General features: G+C 52.6%; 1 protein-coding gene across 3 annotated transcripts in view; it reads left to right on the forward strand.

The window, feature by feature from the left end:
• The window catches only part of SV2A (synaptic vesicle glycoprotein 2A), a 67,339-nt gene that overhangs the window by 12,939 nt on the left and 35,705 nt on the right, over positions 1-18,695 (forward strand). The window contains exon 2 of one of the 3 annotated variants that reach the window (XM_044991716.1): positions 17,704-17,813. The exons of the other annotated variants lie outside the window; for them this stretch is intronic. The gene's annotated coding sequence lies outside the window, so the exon portion shown is untranslated. The remainder of the gene's footprint in view (positions 1-17,703; positions 17,814-18,695) is intronic. 3 annotated transcript variants of the gene reach the window in all.

Raw genomic sequence — 18,695 nt, forward strand, 5'->3', positions numbered from 1 at the left:
TTAGGGTTCCTATGGGTAGGGCAGTTGGAGCTAGGGTTAGGGTTCCTATGCCTAGGGCACATGGAGATAGGGTAATGGTTCCTATCGGTAGGGCACATGTTGCTAGGGTTAGTGTTCCTATGGGAAGGGCACTTGGAGCTAGGTTTAGGGTTCCTATGGGTAGGGCACTTGGAGCTAGGGTTAGGGTTCCTATGGGTAGGGCTGTCCGACCTAGGGTTAGGGTTGCTATGGTTAGGGCATTTGGACCTAGGGTTAGGGTTCGTATGGGTAGTTCACTTGGAGCTAGGGTTAAGGTTCCTATGGGTAGGGCACTTGGAGCTAGGGTTAGGGTTCCTATGGGTAGGGCTGTCCGACCTAGGGTTAGGGTTCGTATGGGTAGTTCACTTGGAGCTTGGTTTAGGGTTCCTATTGTTAGGCCACGTGTAGATAGGGTTAGCGTTCCTATGGGTAGTACACTTGTAGCTAGGGTTAGGGTTCCTATGGGTAGGGCACTTAGAGCTAGGGTTAGGGTTCCTACCGATAGGGCAATTGGAGCTTGGTTTAGAGTTCCTACGGGTAGAGCCCTTGGAGCTAGGGTTAGGGTTCCTATGGGTAGGGCTCTGGGAGCCAGGGTTACAGTTCCTACGGGTACGGCACTTGGAGCTAGAGTTAGGGTTCCAATGGGTAGAACACTTGGAGCTAGTGTTAGGGTTCCTATGGGTAGGGTACTTGGACCTAGGGTTAGGGTTCCTATGTTAAGGGCACTTGGAGCTAGGGTTAGGGTTCCTATGTGTAGGGCACCTGGAGCTAGGGTTAGGGTTCCTATGGGTTGGGCACCTGGAGCTAGGGTTAGGATTCCTATGGGTAGGGCACTTGGTGATAGGGTTAGGGTTCCTAAGGGTAGGGCACTTGGAGCTAGGGTCAGGGTTCCTATGGGTAGGGCACTTGGAGCTAGGGTCAGGGTTCCTATGGGTAGGGCACATGGAGCTAGGGTTAGGGTTCCTAAGGCTAGGGCACTTGGAGCTAGGGTTAGGGTTCCTATGGGTAGGGCACTTGGAGCTAGGGTTAGGGTTCCTGTGGGTAGGGCACATGGAGCTAGGGTTAGGGTTCCTATGGGTAGGGCACTTGGAGCTTGGGTAAGGGTTCCTATGGGTAGGGCACTTGGAGCTAGGGTTAGGGTTCCTATGGGTAGGGCTTCCCGCCCTAGGGTTACGTTTCCTATGGTTAGGGCACTTGGAGCTAGGGTTAGGGTTCGTATGGGTAGTTCACTTGGAGCTAGGGTTAGGGTTCCTATGGGTAGGGCACTTGGGGCTAGGGTTAGGGTTCCTATGGGTAGGGCACTTGGAGCTAGGGTTAGGGTCCTATGGTTAGGGCACATTTAGCTAGGGTTAGCGTTCCTATGGGTAGTACACTTGGAGATAGGGTTAGGGTTCCTATGGGTAGGGCACTTGGAGCTAGGGTTAGGGTTCCAATTGGTAGGGCTTTCTGACCTAGGGTTATGGTTCCTATGGGTAGGGCACTTGGAGCTAGGGTTAGGGTTCCAATGGGTAGGGCTTTCTGACCTAGGGTTATGGTTCCTATGGGTAGGGCACTTGGAGCTAGGGTTAGGGTTCCTATGGATACTACACTTGGAGCTAGGGTTAGGGTTCCTATGGGTAGGGCAGTTGGAGCTAGGGTTAGGGTTCCTATGCCTAGGGCACATGGAGATAGGGTAATGGTTCCTATCGGTAGGGCACATGTTGCTAGGGTTAGTGTTCCTATGGGAAGGGCACTTGGAGCTAGGTTTAGGGTTCCTATGGGTAGGGCACTTGGAGCTAGGGTTAGGGTTCCTATGGGTAGGGCTGTCCGACCTAGGGTTAGGGTTGCTATGGTTAGGGCACTTGGACCTAGGGTTAGGGTTCGTATGGGTAGTTCACTTGGAGCTAGGGTTAAGGTTCCTATGGGTAGGGCACTTGGAGCTAGGGTTAGGGTTCCTATGGGTAGGGCTGTCCGACCTACGGTTAGGGTTCCTATGGGTAGGGCACTTGGAGCTAGGGTTAGGGTTCCTATGGGTAGGACACTTAGAGCTAGGGTTAGGGTTCCTATGGGTAAGGCTTCCCGCCCTAGGGTTAGGGTTCCTATGAGTAGGGCACTTGGAGCTAGGGTTAGGATTCCTATGGTTAGGGCACGTTTAACTAGGGTTAGCGTTCCTATAGGTAGTACACTTGGAGCTAGGGTTAGGGTTCCTAACGATAGGGCACTTGGAGCTACGGTTAGGATTCCTATGGGTAGGGCAGTTGGACCTAGGGTTAGGGTTCCTATGCCTAGCGCACATGGAGATAGGGTAATGGTTCCTATCGGTAGGGCACATGTTGCTAGGGTTCGTGTTCCTATGGGAAGGGCACTTGGAGATAGGGTTAGGGTTCCTATGGGTAGGGCACTTGGAGATAGGCTTAGGGTTCCTATGGGTAGGGCTGTCCCACCTAGGGTTAGGGTTGCTATGGTTAGGGCACTTGGACCTAGGGTTAGGGTTCGTATGGGTAGTTCACTTGGAGCTAGGGTTAAGTTTCCTATGGGTAGGACACTTGGAGCTAGGGTTAGGGTTCATATGGGTAGGGCACTTGGAGCTAGGGTTAGGGTTCCTATGGGTAGGGCTGTTAGAGCTAGGGTTAGGGTTCCTATGGGTAGGACACTTGGAGCTAGGGTTAGGACTCCTATGGTTAGGGCACGTTTAACTAGGGTTAGCGTTCCTATGGGTAGTACACTTGGAGCTAGGGTTAGGGTTCCTATCGATAGGGCACTTGGTGCTATGGTTAGGGTTCCTATGGTTAGGGCACTTCTAGCTAGTGTTAGGGTTCCTAAGGCTAGGGCACTTGGAGATATGGTAAGGCTTCCTATGGGTAGGGCACTTGGAGCTAGGGTTAGAGTTCCTATGGGTAGGGTACTTGAAGCTATGGTAAGGTTCCTATGGGTAGGGCACGTGGAGCTAGGGTTAGGGTTCCTATGGGTAGGGTACTTGGAGCTAGGGTTCGGGTTCCTATGGGTAGGGCTTCCCGACCTAGGGTTAGGGTTCCTATGGGTAGGGCACTTGGAGCTAGGGTTAGGGTTCCTATGGATAGGGCACTTGGAGCTAGGGTTAGGGTTCCTATGGGTAGGGCAGTTGGAGCTAGGGTTAGGGTTCCTATGGGTAGTACACTTGGAGCTAGGGTTAGGGTTCCTATGGGTAGTACACTTGGAGCTAGGGTTAGGGTTCCTATGGGTAGGCCACTTGGAGCTAGGGTTAGGGTTCCTATGGGTAGGGCAGTTGGAGCTAGGGTTAGGGTTCCTATGGGTAGGGTACTTGGAGCTAGGGTTAGGGTTCCTATGGGTAGGACGGTTGGAGCTAGGGTTAGGGTTCCTATGGGTAGGGCAGTTGGAGCTAGGGTTAGGGTTCCTATGGGTAGTACACTTGGAGCTAGGGTTAGGGTTCCTATGGGTAGGACGGTTGGAGCTAGGGTTAGTGTTCCTATGGGTAGGGCACTTGGAGCTAGGCTTAGGGTTCCTATGGGTAGGGCAGTTGGAGCTAGGGTTAGGGTTCCTATGGGTAGTAGCAGCAAAGAATCCTGTGGCACCTTATAGACTAAAAGATGTTTTTGCAGCATGAGCTTTCGTGGGTGAATACCCACTTCTTCGGATGCAAGAAGTGGGTAGTGCACTTGGAGCTAGGATTAGGGTTCCTATGGGTAGGGCTTCCCGACCTAGGGTTAGGGTTCCTATGGGTAGGGCACTTGGATCTAGGGTTAGGGTTCCTATGAGTAGGGTACTTGGAGCTAGGGTTCGGGTTCCTATGGGTAGGGCTTCCTGACCTAGGGTTAGGGTTCCTATGGGTAGGGCACTTGGAGCTATGGTTAGGGTTCCTATGGGTAGGGCACTTGGAGCTAGGGTTAGGGTTCCTATGGGTAGGGCACTTGGAGCTAGGGTTAGGGTTCCTATGGGTAGGGTACTTGGAGCTAGGGTTTGGGTTCCTATGGGTAGGGCTTCCCGACCTAGGGTTATGGTTCCTATGGGTAGGGCACTTGGAGCTATGGTAAGGGTTCCTATGGGTAGGGCACTTGGAGCTAGGGTTAGGGTTCCTATGGGTAGGGCTTTCAGACCTAGGGTTAGGGTTCCTATGGGTAGGGCACTTGGAGCTATGGTAAGGGTTAGTATGGGTAAGGCACGTGGAGCTAGGGTTAGGGTTCCTATGGGTAGGGCTTTCAGACCTAGGGTTAGGGTTCCTATGGGTAGGGCACTTGGAGCTAGGGTTAGGGTTCCTATGGGTAGGTCACTTGGAGCTAGCGTTAGGGTTCCCATGGGTAGGGCACTTGGAGCTAGGGTTAGGGTTCCTAAGGGTAGGGCATTTGGATCTAGGGTTAGGGTTCCTATGGGTAGGGCACTTGAATCTAGGGCTAGGGTTCCTATGGGTAGGGCACTTGAATCTAGGGCTAGGGTTCCTATGGGTAGGGCACTTGGATCTAGGGTTAGTGTTCCTATAGGTAGTGTACTTGGAGCTAGGGTTAGGGTTCGTATGCGTAGGGCACTTGAATCTAGGGTTAGGGTTCCTATGGGTAGGTCACTTGGAGCTAGGGTTAGGTTTCCTATGGGTAGGGTACTTGGAGCTAGGGTTAGGGTTCCTATGGGTAGGGCACTTGGAGCTAGGATTCGGGTTCCTATGGGTAGGGCTTCCCTACCTAAGGTTAGAGTTCCTATAGGTAGGGCAATTGGAGCTATGGCTAGGGTTCCTATGGGTAGGGCTTTTAGACCTAGGGTTAGGGTTCCTATGGGTAGAGCACTTGGAGCTAGGGTTAGGTTTCCTATGGGTAGGGCACGTGGAGCTCGGGTTAGGGTTTCTATGGGTAGGGGACGTGGAGCTAGGGTTAGGGTTCCTATGGGTAGGGCTTCCCGACCTAGGGTTAGGGTTCCTATGGGTAGGGTACTTGGAGCTAGGGTTAGGGTTCCTATGGGTAGGGCACTTGGAGCTAAGGTTAGGTTTTTTATGGGTAGGGCACTTGGAGCTAGGGTTATGGGTCCTATGGGTAGTTCTTCCCGCCCTAGGTTTAGGGTTCCTATGGGTAGGGTACTTGGAGCTAGGGTTATGGGTCCTATGGGTAGTTCTTCCCGCCCTAGGGTTAGGGTTCCTATGGGTAGGGTACTTGGAGCTAGGGTTAGGGTTCCTATGGTTTGGGCACTTTTAGCTAGGTTTACCGTTCCTATGGGTAGTACACTTGGAGCTAGGTTTAGGGTTCCTATGGGTAGGGCTTTCAGACCTAGTGTTAGGGTTCCTATGGGTAGGACGGTTGGAGCTAGGGTTAGGGTTCCTATGGGTAGGGCACTTGGAGCTAGGGTTAGGGTTCCTATGGGTAGGGCACTTGGAGCTAGGGTTAGGGTTCCTATGGGTAGGGCACTTGGAGCTAGGGTTAGGGTTCCTATGGGTAGCGCACATGGAGCTAGGGTTAGGGTTCCTATGGGTAGGGCACTTGGAGCTAGGGTTAGGGTTCCTATGGGTAGTTCTTCCCTCCCTACGGTTAGGGTTCCTATGGGTAGGGCACTTGGAGCTAGGGTTACGGTTCCTATGGGTAGTACACTTGGAGCTAGGATTAGGGTTCCTATGGGTAGGGCACTTGGAGCTAGGGTTAGGGTTCCTATGGGTAGGGCACTTGGAGCTGGGGTTAGGGTTCCTATGGGTAGGGTTTCCCTCCCTAGGGTTAGGGTTCCTATGGGTAGGGCACTTGGAGCTATGGTTAGGGTTCCTATGGGTAGGGCACTTGGAGCTAGGGTCAGGGTTCCTATGGGTAGGGCTTTCAGACCTAGGGTTAGGGTTCCTATGGGCAGAGCACTTGGAGCTAGGGTTAGGGTTCCTATGGGTAGGGTACTTGGAGCTAGGGTTAGGGTTTCTATGGGTAGGGCACTTGGATGTAGGGTTAGGGTTCCTATGGGTAGTGCACTTGGAGCTAGGGTTAGGGTTCCTATGGTTAGTGCACTTGTATCTAGGGTTAGGGTTCCTATGGGTAGGGCACGTGGAGCTAGGGTTAGGGTTCCTATGGGTAGGGCACTTGGAGCTAGGGGTAGGGTTCCTATCGGTAGGGTACTTGGAGCTAGGGTTAGGGTTCCTATGGGTAGGGCACTTGGAGCTAGGGTTAGGGTTACTATGGGTAGGGCACTTGGAGCTAGGGATAGGGTTCCTTTGGGTACGGCACTTGCAGCTAGGGTTAGGGTTCCTATGGGTAGAGCACTTGGAGCTAGGGTTAGGGTTCCTATGGGTAGGGCACTTAGATCTAGGGTTAGGGTTCCTATGGGTAGGGCACTTGGATCTAGGGTTAGGGTTCCTATGGGTAGGGCACGTTCAGCTAGGGTTAGGGTTCCTATGGGTAGGGCACTTGGATCTAGGGTTAGGGTTCCTATGGGTAGGGCACGTGGAGCTAGGGTTAGGGTTCCTATGGGTAGGGCACTTGGAGCTAGGGTTAGGGTTACTGTGGGTAGGGTACTTGGAGCTAGTGTTCGGGTTCCTAAGGGTAGTGCTTCCCTTCCTAGGGTTAGGGTTCCTATGGGTAGGGCACTTGGAGCTATGGTTAGGGTTCCTATGGGTAGGGCACATAGAGCTATGTTAAGGGTTTCTATGGGTAGGGCACTTGGTGCTAGGGTTAGGGTACCTATGGGTAGGGCTTTCAGACCTTCGGTTAGGGTTCCTATGGGTAGAGCACTTGGAGCTAGGGTTAGGTTTCCTATGGGTAGGGTATTTGGAGCTAGGGTTAGGGTTCCTATGGGTAGGGCACTTGGAGCTAGGGTTAGGGTTCCTATGGGTAGGGCACTTGGGGCTAGGGTTAGCGTTCCTATGGGTAGGGCTTCCCGACCTAGGGTTAGGGTTCCTATGGGTAGGGCACGTGGAGCTAAGGTTAGGGTTCCTATGGGTAGGGCTTTCAGACCTAGGGTTAGGGTTCCTATGGGTAGGACGGTTGGAGCTAGGGTTAGGGTTCCTATGGGTAGGGCACTTGGAGCTAGGGTTAGGGTTCCTATGGGTAGGGCACTTGGAGCTAGGGTTAGGGTTCCTATGGGTAGGGCACTTGGAGCTAGGGTTAGGGTTACTGTGGGTAGGGTACTTGGAGCTAGTTTTCGGGTTCCTAAGGGTAGTGCTTCCCTTCCTAGGGTTAGGGTTCCTATGGGTAGGGCACTTGGAGCTATGGTTAGGGTTCCTATGGGTAGGGCACTTGGAGCTATGTTAAGGGTTTCTATGGGTAGGGCACTTGGAGCTAGGTTTAGGGTACCTATGGGTAGGGTAGTTGGAGCTAGGGTTAAGGTTCCTATGGGTAGTGCACTTGGAGCTAGGGTTAGGGTTCCTATGGGTAGGGCACTTGGATCTAGGGTTAGGGTTCCTATGGGTAGGGCACTTGGAGCTAGGGTTAGCGTTCCTATGGGTAGGGCTTCCCGACCTAGGGTTAGGGTTCCTATGGGTAGGGCACTTGGAGCTAGGGTTAGGGTTCCTATGGGTAGTTCTTCCCGCCCTAGTGTTAGGGTTCCTATGGGTAGGGCACTTGGAGCTAGGGTTAGGGTTCTTATGGTTTGGGCACTTTTAGCTTGGGTTACGGTTCCTATGGGTAGTAGACTTGGAGCTAGGGTTAGGGTTGCTATGGGTAGGTCTTTCGGACCTAGGGTTAGGGTTCCTATGGGTAGGGCACTTGGAGCTAGGGTTACGGTTCCTATGGGTAGGGCACTTGGAGCTAGGGTTAGCGTTCCTATGGGTAGGGCTTCCCGACCTAGGGTTAGGGTTCCTATGGGTAGGGCACGTGGAGCTAGGGTTAGGGTTCCTATGGGTAGGGCTTTCAGACCTAGGGTTAGGGTTCCTATGGGCAGGACGGCTGGAGCTAGGGTTAGGGTTCCTATGGGTAGGGCACTTGGAGCTAGGGTTACGGTTCCTATGGGTAGGGCACTTGGAGCTAGGGTTACGGTTCCTATGGGTAGGGCAGTTGGAACTAGGGTTAGTGTTCCTATGGGTAGGGCACTTGGAACTAGGGTTACGGTTCCTATGGGCAGTTGGAGCTAGGGTTAGGGTCCCTATGGGTAGGGCACTTGGAGCTAGGGTTAGGGTTCCTATGGGTAGTTCTTCCCGCCCTAGGGTTAGAGTTCCTATGGGTAGGGCACTTGGAGCTAGGGTTAAGGTTCCTATGGTTAGGGCACTTTTAGCTAGGGTCACGGTTCCTATGGATAGTACATTTGGAGCTAGGGTTAGGGTTCCTATGGGTAGGGAACTTGGAGCTAGGGTTAGGGTTCCTATGGGTAGGGCTTCCCGACCTAGGGTTATGGTTCCTATGGATTAGACACTTGGAGCTAGGGTTAGGGTTCCTATGGGTAAGGCACTTGGAGCTATGGTAAGGGTTCCTATGGGTAGGGCACGTGGAGCTAGGGTTAGGGTTCCTATGGGTAGGGCTTTCAGACCTAGGGTTAGGGTTCCTATGGGTAGGGCACTTGGAGCTAGGGTTAGGGTTCCTATGGGTAAGGGACTTGGAGCTAGGGTTAGGGTTCCTATGGGTAGTATACTTGGAGCTAGGGTTAGGGTTCTTATGGGTAGGGCTTTCAGACCTAGGTTTAGGGTTCCTCTGGGTAGTGCACTTGGAACTAGGGTTAAGGTTCCTATGGGTAGGGCACTTGGAGCTAGGTTTAGGGTTCCTAAGGGTAGGGCACTTGGAGCTAGGGTTCGGGTTCCTATGGGTAGGGTACTTGGAGCTAGGGTTAGGGTTCCTATGGGTAGGGCAGTTCGAGCTAGGGTTAGGGTTCCTATGGGTAGTACACTTGGAGCTAGGGTTAGGGTTCCTATGGGTAGGGCTTTCAGACCTAGGTTTAGGGTTCCTATGGGTAGGGCACTTGGAACTAGGGTAAAGGTTACTATGGGTAGGGCACCTGGAGCTAGGTTTAGGGTTCCTATGGGTAGGGCACTTGGAGCTAGGGTTAGGGTTCCTATGGGCAGGGCACATGGAGCTAGGGTTAGGGTTCCTATGGGTAGGGCTTCGCGACCTAGGGTTATGGTTCCTATGGATTGGGCACTTGGAGCTAGGGTTAGGGTTCCTATGGGTAGGGCACTTGGAGCTATGGTAAGGGTTCGTATGGGTAGGGTACGTGGAGCTAGGGTTAGGGTTGCTATGGGTAGGTCTTTCAGACCTAGGGTTAGGGTTCCTATGGGTAGGGCACTTGGAGTAGGGTTACGGTTCCTGTGGGTAGGATGGTTGGAGCTAGGATTAGGGTTCCTATGTGTAGGAGAGTTGGAGCTAGGGTTAGGGTTCCTATGGGTAGGGCACTTGGAGCTGGGGTTAGGGTTCCTATGGGTAGGGTGTCCCTCCCTAGGGTTAGGTTTCCTATGGGTAGGGCACTTTGAGCTAGGATTAGGGTTCCTATGGGTAGGGAACTTGGAGCTAGGGTTAGGTTTCCTATGGGTAGGGTACTTGGAGCTAGGGTTAGGGTTCCTATGGGTAGGGCTTCCCGAGCTAGGGTTAGGGTTCCTATGGGTAGGGCACTTGGAGCTATGGTTAGGGTTCCTATGGGTAGGGCACTTGGAGCTATGGTTAGGGTTCCTTTGGGTAGGGCACTTGGAGCTAGGGTCAGGGTTCCCATGGGTAGGGCTTTCAGACCTCGGTTTAGGGTTCCTATGGGTAGTGCACTTGGAGCTAGGGTTAGGGTTCCTATGGGTAGGGTACTTGTAGCTAGGGTTAGGGTTCCTATGGGTAGTGCACTTGGAGCTAGGGTTAGGGTTCCTATGGGTAGGGCAGGTGGAGCTAGGGTTAGGGTTCCTATGGGTAGTACACTTGGAACTAGGGTTAGGGTTCCTATGGGCAGGACGGCTGGAGCTAGGTTTAGGGTTCCTATGGGTAGGGCAGTTGGAACTAGGGTTAGTGTTCCTATGGGTAGGGCACTTGGAAGTATGGTTACGGTTCCTATTGGGAGGACACTTGGAGCTAGGGTTAGGGTTCCTATGGGCACTTGGAGCTAGGGTTAGGGTTCCTATGGGTAGGGCACTTGGAGCTAGGGTTAGGGTTCCTATGGGAAGTTCTTCCCGCCCTAGGGTTAGGGTTCCTATGGGTAGGGCACTTGGAGCTAGGGTTAAGGTTCCTATGGTTAGGGCACTTTTAGCTAGGGTTACGGTTCCTATGGATAGTACACTTGGAGCTAGAGTTAGGGTTCCTATGGGTAGGGAACTTGGAGCTAGGGTTAGGGTTCCTATGGGTAGGGCTTCCCGACCTAGGGTTATGGTTCCTATGGATTAGACACTTGGAGCTAGGGTTAGGGTTCCTATGGGTAGGGCACTTGGAGCTATGGTAAAGGTTCCTATGGGTAGGGCACGTGGAGCTAGGGTTAGGGTTCCTATTGGTAGGGCTTTCAGACCTAGGGTTAGGGTTCTTATGGGTAGGGCTTTTAGACCTAGGTTTAGGGTTCCTATGGGTAGGGCACTTGGAACTAGGGTTAAGGTTCCTATGGGTAGGGCACTTGGAGCTAGGTTTAGGGTTACTAAGGGTAGGGCACTTGGAGCTAGGGTTAGGGTTCCTATGGGTAGGGCACTTGGAGCTAGGGTTAGGGTTACTATGGGTAGGGCACTTCGAGCTAGGGTTAGGGTTCCTATGGGTAGTACACTTGGAGCTAGGGTTAGGGTTCCTATGGGTAGGGCTTTCAGACCTAGGTTTAGGGTTCCTATGGGTAGGGCACTTGGAACTAGGGTTAAGGTTACTATGGGTAGGGCACTTGGAGCTAGGGTTAGGGTTCTTATGGGTAGTGCAGTTGGAGCTAGGGTTAGGGTTCCTATGGGTAGGACGGTTGGAGCTAGGGTTAGGGTTCCTATGGGTAGGGCACTTGGATCTAGGGTTATGGTTCCTATGGGTAGGGCAGTTGGAACTAGGGTTAGGGTTCCTATGGGTAGGGCCCTTGGAGGTAGGATTACGGTTCCTATGGGTAGGGCAGTTGGAACTAGGGTTAGTGTTCCTATGGGTTGGGCAGTTGGAACTATGGTTACGGTTCCTATTGGGAGGACACTTGGAGCTAGGGTTAGGGTTCCTATGGGCACTTGGAGCTAGGGTTAGGGTTCCTATGGGTAGGGCACTTGGAGCTAGGGTTAGGGTTCCTATGGGAAGTTCTTCCCGCCCTAGGGTTAGGGTTCCTATGGGTAGGGCACTTGGAGCTAGGGTTAAGGTTCCTATGGTTAGGGCACTTTTAGCTAGGGTTACGGTTCCTATGGATAGTACACTTGGAGCTAGAGTTAGGGTTCCTATGGGTAGGGAACTTGGAGCTAGGGTTAGGGTTCCTATGGGTAGGGCTTCCCGACCTAGGGTTATGGTTCCTATGGATTAGACACTTGGAGCTAGGGTTAGGGTTCCTATGGGTAGGGCACTTGGAGCTATGGTAAAGGTTCCTATGGGTAGGGCACGTGGAGCTAGGGTTAGGGTTCCTATTGGTAGGGCTTTCAGACCTAGGGTTAGGGTTCTTATGGGTAGGGCTTTTAGACCTAGGTTTAGGGTTCCTATGGGTAGGGCACTTGGAACTAGGGTTAAGGTTCCTATGGGTAGGGCACTTGGAGCTAGGTTTAGGGTTCCTAAGGGTAGGGCACTTGGAGCTAGGGTTAGGGTTCCTATGGGTAGGGCACTTGGAGCTAGGGTTAGGGTTACTATGGGTAGGGCACTTCGAGCTAGGGTTAGGGTTCCTATGGGTAGTACACTTGGAGCTAGGGTTAGGGTTCCTATGGGTAGGGCTTTCAGACCTAGGCTTAGGGTTCCTATGGGTAGGGCACTTGGAACTAGGGTTAAGGTTACTATGGGTAGGGCACTGGGAGCTAGGGTTAGGGTTCTTATGGGTAGTGCAGTTGGAGCTAGGGTTAGGGTTCCTATGGGTAGGACGGTTGGAGCTAGGGTTAGGGTTCCTATGGGTAGGGCACTTGGATCTAGGGTTATGGTTCCTATGGGTAGGGCAGTTGGAACTAGGGTTAGGGTTCCTATGGGTAGGGCCCTTGGAGGTAGGATTACGGTTCCTATGGGTAGGACACTTGGAGCTAGGGTTAGGGTTCCTATGGGCACTTCGAGCTAGGGTTAGGGTTCCTATGGGTAGGGCACTTGGAGCTAGGGTTAGGGTTACTATGGGTAGTTCTTCCCGCCCTAGGGTTAGGGTTCCTATGGGTAGGGCACTTGGAGCTAGGGTTAGGGTTCCTATGGTTAGGGCACATTTAGCTAGGGTTACGGTTCTTATGGATAGTACACTTGGAGCTAGGGCTAGGGTTCCTATGGGTAGGGCACTTGGAGCTAGGGTTAGGGTTCCTATGGGTAGGGCTTCCCGACCTAGGGTTAGGGTTCCTATGGGTAGGGCTTTCAGACCTAGGGTTAGGGTTCCTATGGGTAGGGCACTTAGAGCTAGGTTTAGGGTTCCTATGGGTAGGGCACTTGGAGCTAGGGTTAGGGTTCCTATGGGTAGGGCACTTGGAGCTAGGGTTAGGGTTCTTATGGGTAGGGCTTCCCGACCTAGGGTTATGGTTCCTATGGATTGGGCACTTGGAGCTAGGGTTAGGGTTACTGTGGGTAGGGTACTTGGAGCTAGTGTTCGGGTTCCTAAGGGTAGTGCTTCCCTTCCTAGGGTTAGGGTTCCTATGGGTTGGGCACTTGGAGCTATGGTTAGGGTTCCTATGGGTAGGGCACTTGGAGCTATGTTAAGGGTTTCTATGGGTAGGGCACTTGGAGCTAGGGTTAGGGTACCTATGGGTAGGGCTTTCAGACCTTCGGTTAGGGTTCCTATGGGTAGAGCACTTGGAGCTAGGGTTAGGGTTCCTATGGGTAGTGCACTTGGAGCTAGGGTTAGGGTTCCTATGGGTAGGGCACTTGGAGCTAGGGTTAGCGTTCCTATGGGTAGGGCTTCCCGACCTAGGGTTAGGGTTCCTATGGGTAGGGCACTTGGAGCTAGGGTTAGGGTTCCTATGGGTAGTTCTTCCCGCCCTAGGGTTAGGGTTCCTATGGGTAGGGCACTTGGAGCTAGGGTTAGGGTTCTTATGGTTTGGGCACTTTTAGCTAGGGTTACGGTTCCTATGGGTAGTAGACTTGGAGCTAGGTTTAGGGTTCCTATGGGTAGGGCACGTGGAGCTAGGGTTAGGGTTCCTATGGGTAGGGCTTTCAGACCTAGGGTTAGGGTTCCTATGGGTAGGGCACTTGGAGCTAGGGTTAGGGTTCTTATGGGTAGGGCAGTTGGAGGTTGGGTTATGGTTCCTATGGGTAGTACACTTGGAACTAGGGTTAGGGTTCCTATGGGCAGGACGGCTGGAGCTAGGGTTAGGGTTCCTATGGGTAGGGCACTTGGAGCTAGGGTTACGGTTCCTATGGGTAGGGCAGTTGGAACTAGGGTTAGTGTTCCTATGGGTAGGGCACTTGGAACTAGGGTTACGGTTCCTATGGGCAGTTGGAGCTAGGGTTAGGGTTCCTATGGGTAGGGCACTTGGAGCTAGGATTAGGGTTCCTATGGGTAGTTCTTCCCGCCCTAGGGTTAGGGTTCCTATGGGTAGGGCACTTGGAGATAGGGTTAAGGTTCCCATGGTTAGGGCACTTTTAGCTAGGGTTACGGTTCCTATGGATAGTACACTTGGAGCTAGGGTTAGGGTTCCTATGGGTAGGGAACTTGGAGCTAGGGTTAGGGTTCCTATGGGTAGGGCTTCCCGACCTAGGGTTATGGTTCCTATGGATTAGACACTTGGAGCTAGGGTTAGGGTTCCTATGGGTAAGGCACTTGGAGCTATGGTAAGGGTTCCTATGGGTAGGGCACGTGGAGCTAGGGTTAGGGTTCCTATGGGTAGGGCTTTCAGACCTAGGGTTAGGGTTCCTATGGGTAGGGCACTTGGAGCTAGGGTTAGGGTTCCTATGGGTAGGGGACTTGGAGCTAGGGTTAGGGTTCCTATGGGTAGTATACTTGGAGCTAGGGTTAGGGTTCTTATGGGTAGGGCTTTCAGACCTAGGTTTAGGGTTCCTATGGGTAGGGCACTTGGAACTAGGGTTAAGGTTACTATGGGTAGGGCACCTGGAGCTAGGTTTAGGGTTCCTATGGGTAGGGCACTTGGAGCTAGGGTTAGGATTCCTATGGGCAGGGCACATGGAGCTAGGGTTAGGGTTCCTATGGGTAGGGCTTCCCGACCTAGGGTTATGGTTCCTATGGATTAGACACTTGGAGCTAGGGTTAGGGTTCCTATGGGTAAGGCACTTGGAGCTAGGGTTAGGGTTCCTATGGGTAGGGCACGTGGAGCTAGGGTTAGGGTTCCTATGGGTAGGTCTTTCAGACCTAGGGTTAGGGTTCCTATGGGTAGGGCACTTGGAGCTGGGGTTAGGGTTCCTATGGGTAGGGTGTCCCTGCCTAGGGTTAGGTTTCCTATGGGTAGGGCACTTTGAGCTAGGGTTAGGGTTCCTATGGGTAGGGAACTTGGAGCTAGGGTTAGGTTTCCTATGGGTAGGGTACTTGGAGCTAGGGTTTGGGTTCCTATGGGTAGGGCTTCCCGAGCTAGGGTTAGGGTTCCTATGGGTAGGGCACTTGGAGCTATGGTTAGGGTTCCTATGGGTAGGGCACTTGGAGCTATGGTTAGGGTTCCTTTGGGTAGGGCACTTGGAGCTAGGGTCAGGGTTCCCATGGGTAGGGCTTTCAGACCTCGGTTTAGGGTTCCTATGGGTAGTGCACTTGGAGCTAGGGTTAGGGTTCCTATGGGTAGGGTACTTGGATCTAGGGTTAGGGTTCCTATGGGTAGTGCACTTGGAGCTAGGGTTAGGGTTCCTATGGGTAGGGCAGTTGTATCTAGGTTTAGGGTTCCTATGGGTAGGGCAGGTGGAGCTAGGGTTAGGGTTCCTATGGGTAGGGCACTTGGAGCTAGGGTTAGGGTTCTTATGGGTAGGGCAGTTGGAGCTAGGGTTAGGGTTCCTATGGGTAGTACGCTTGGAACTAGGGTTAGGGTTCCTATGGGCAGGACGGCTGGAGCTAGGTTTAGGGTTCCTATGGGTAGGGCACTTGGATCTAGGGTTAGGGTTCCTATGGGTAGTGCACTTGGAGCTAGGGTTAGGGTTCCTATGGGTAGGGCAGTTGTATCTAGGTTTAGGGTTCCTATGGGTAGGGCAGGTGGAGCTAGGGTTAGGGTTCCTATGGGTAGGGCACTTGGAGCTAGGGTTAGGGTTCTTATGGGTAGGGCAGTTGGAGCTAGGGTTAGGGTTCCTATGGGTAGTACGCTTGGAACTAGGGTTAGGGTTCCTATGGGCAGGACGGCTGGAGCTAGGTTTAGGGTTCCTATGGGTAGGGCACTTGGAGCTAGGGTTACGGTTCCTATGGGTAGGGCAGTTGGAACTAGGGTTAGTGTTCCTATGGGTAGGGCACTTGGAACTATGGTTACGGTTCCTATTGGGAGGACACTTGGAGCTAGGGTTAGGGTTCCTATGGGCACTTGGAGCTAGGGTTAGGGTTCCTATGGGTAGGGCACTTGGAGCTAGGGTTAGGGTTCCTATGGGTTGTTCTTCCCGCCCTAGGGTTAGGGTTCCTATGGGTAGGGCACTTGGAGCTAGGGTTAAGGTTCCTATGGTTAGGGCACTTTTAGCTAGGGTTACGGTTCCTATGGATAGTACACTTGGAGCTAGAGTTAGGGTTCCTATGGGTAGGGCACGTGGAGCTAGGGTTAGGGTTCCTATGGGTAGGGCTTTCAGACCTAGGGTTAGGGTTCCTATGGGTAGGGCACTTGGAGCTAGGGTTAGGGTTCCTATGGGTAGGGGACTTGGAGCTAGGGTTAGGGTTCCTATGGGTAGGGTACTTGGATCTACGGTTAGGGTTCCTATGGGTAGGGTACTTGGATCTACGGTTAGGGTTCCTATGGGTAGGGCACTTGGATCTACGGTTAGGGTTCCTATGGGTAAGGCTTCCCGACCTAGGGTTAGGGTTCCTATGGGTAAGGCACTTGGATCTAGGGTTAGGGTTCCTATGGGTAGGGCACTTGGAGCTAGGGTTAGGGTTCCGATGGGTAGGGCAGTTGGAGCTAGGGTTAGGTTTCCTATGGGTAGGGCACTTGGATCTAGGGTTAGGGTTCCTATGGGTAGTGCACTTGGAGCTAGGGTTAGGGTTCCTATGGGTAGGGCACTTGGATCTAGGGTTAGGGTTCCTATGGGTAGGGCATTTGGAGCCAGGGTTAGGGTTCCTATGGGTAGGGCACTTGTAGCTAGGGTTAGGGTTCCTATTGGTAGGGCACTTGGAGCTATGGTTAGGGTTCCTATGGATAGGGCACTTGGAGCTAGGGTTCGGGTTCCTATGGGTAGGGCTTCCCGCCCTAGGGTTAGGGTTCCTATGGGTAGTACACTTGGAGCTAGGGTTAGGGTTCCTATGGGTAGGGCACTTGGAGCTAGGGTTAGGGTTCCTATGGGTAGGGCTTCCCGCCCTAGGGTTAGGGTTCCTATGGGTAGTACACTTGTAGCTGGGGTTAGGGTTCCTATGGGTAGGGCACTTGGAGCTAGGGTTAGGGTTCCTATGGGTAGGGCACTTGGAGCTAGGGTTAGGGTTCCTATGGTTAGGGCAGTTGGAGCTAGGGTTAGGGTTCCTATGGGTAGGGCACTTGGAGCTAGGGTTAGGGTTTCTATTTGTAGGGTACTTGGAGCTTGGGGTCATGGCCGTCTTTAGTCCAATTCCACCAATTCCCCCGAATTGTGCCCCGTGCCTAAGAGGTTCCCACGGCCAGTGGCAGGGCCGCCAAGTCTGGGATGTGGCCGAGAATCCCTTCCCTGTCTAGAGGCTCCTTTTTAATTTTTTCTCACCCGGCGTCGCTCCAGGTCTTCGGTAGCACTTCGGCGGCGGGTCCTTCACTCCCTCCAGTTCTTCGGCAGCACTTCAGCGGCAGATCCTTCAGTGCCATCGAAGACCCGGAGCGAGTGAAGGACCCGCCTCCGAAGACTAGGAGCGCCGCCCGGTGCGTAGAAGCCCCACGTGTTTTATTTGTGTGGGTTTTTTTTTAAAGTCATCTCTGCTGGGGCCCCGTTGAAACTGTTCGAATGGGGCCCACGCACTTGCTAAACCTGGCACTGACCCTGGGAATTGCTGCTAAAGGGAAATTTCACTGTAAAATATTGATACAAGCCAGGGGTATTATTTGGGGGTAACCTTGTTTATTTACAACAACAAAAAATCCTCAGAGTCCTGGTTGCCTGAACATGGGAGCAACGAATAGTAGGCAATTTCCTTGCTCAGAAAGTCCCATGTCTGCCACTCCAGCGAGCACTGTGCCCAAGCATCTCTCTCTCTCCCTCTTGCTGCTTCCTCCCAGGATCATGCTCACAACTGCTTCTCCTGCCTCTCTGCCTCCAACACACAGGGCCTTCAAAACTCATAACTTAGCCCTTGCATTTGCAGCTAGGGAATGCTCCCCCTTGCTCCCAAGCCCGCTCAGCTCAGCTCTGATTTGCCTTGGGCAGTCCCTCCATTGTTTGTAGCTGTCTCGACTACATAAAGGGACTTAATTGCTCCTTCCATTGATTCTGAAAGGGAGTGCTTGGAACAGCCATTGACTAGGTCTGTGATTGTCTTTGCCAAAGAGTCAGCTGATGGCACCTTTGAGAATAACTATATATAAATACACAGATCTCTCCTCTGACTATCAACCTATCTGAACCTTACTTGGCTTGGGAGAGTCGCTGGATAGTTTGGGGATGACCAGAGCTAGATATGGGGATTCTTATATATATATAATATTAATAATCTATTTCCATGTTACCACAGGTCATCCCCAGCTATGGCTCGGCATTCCCAAGCTAAGCATGTTTGGGCTACACTGATCTTTGCATGGTAGATCTCCAAGCAGGACCCTGGTGGCACATGAAGTGACACTGGTGAGTCAGTAGGGGGCGCTCTTTCTTTTGGTATGGAGTCAGTGGCTCAGCATGGTGTTAGGGGGCTGTGCAGCTGGAGGTGCCACCTGTCTGATGCAGAGGGAGACCAAGGTCCTGAGCTGTTGTGGGTGGTTAAAGACCTGGTGATACGTTCGTGTTTATGAAGCTGACTTTTGGGGTCAGGATGCCAGGGCCTTTTGCATTCTGCTGTCCTACATCTCCACCTGCAGTGGTGATCACACAGCATTCTTCCACTCCTGTCTCAAACATGCGCTGTGTGGCTGTTAAACAGCCCCTGCATCCCACCCCAGGGGTGGCGGCATTTCCACAGCAGATGGTTTAGAGGTGTTAGCATTGGCCGAGCTCCTCCAGTTTCATAGATAGAAGGTGCTGGTTAAGGGCAAAATACTAGCCAGGCTTTTCAAAAGGAGTACCCAAACACACTGGCAAGACTTGAGACACCTAAGAGGGGCCTTGTTTTCAGAGGACGGGGCTCAGCACTGTCTGGAAATCAGTCTCTTCCACGGTGTCATAAACTGGACCTCCAAAATTACTAATGACTTGGAATCCTGGCTTGGAGAACATGGGGATCTTTTTTAAGTTATTTATTTGTAATACAATAACACCTAGGAGTCCCACCCATGGGCCAGGACCCCATGGTGCTAGGCGCTGTACATGTTCATTGCTATTAGGTGTATTATGGTATCACCTAAAGCCCCAGTCCTGGATCAGGTCCCTGTTATGTTCAGGCGTACGCACAGGAAAGTTAGATAAAAACCATGAATACTCTTGCTGAAAGGTTGCCCTGGAACATGACTTTATTACTTAAACTCCAGAATGGTAACACCCAAGGACCCAAAGCCAGTGAGAGACAAAGCAGGC

This window comes from Mauremys mutica, chromosome 17 (genome assembly GCF_020497125.1).
Source record: "Mauremys mutica isolate MM-2020 ecotype Southern chromosome 17, ASM2049712v1, whole genome shotgun sequence".
Lineage (NCBI taxonomy): Eukaryota > Metazoa > Chordata > Testudines > Geoemydidae > Mauremys > Mauremys mutica.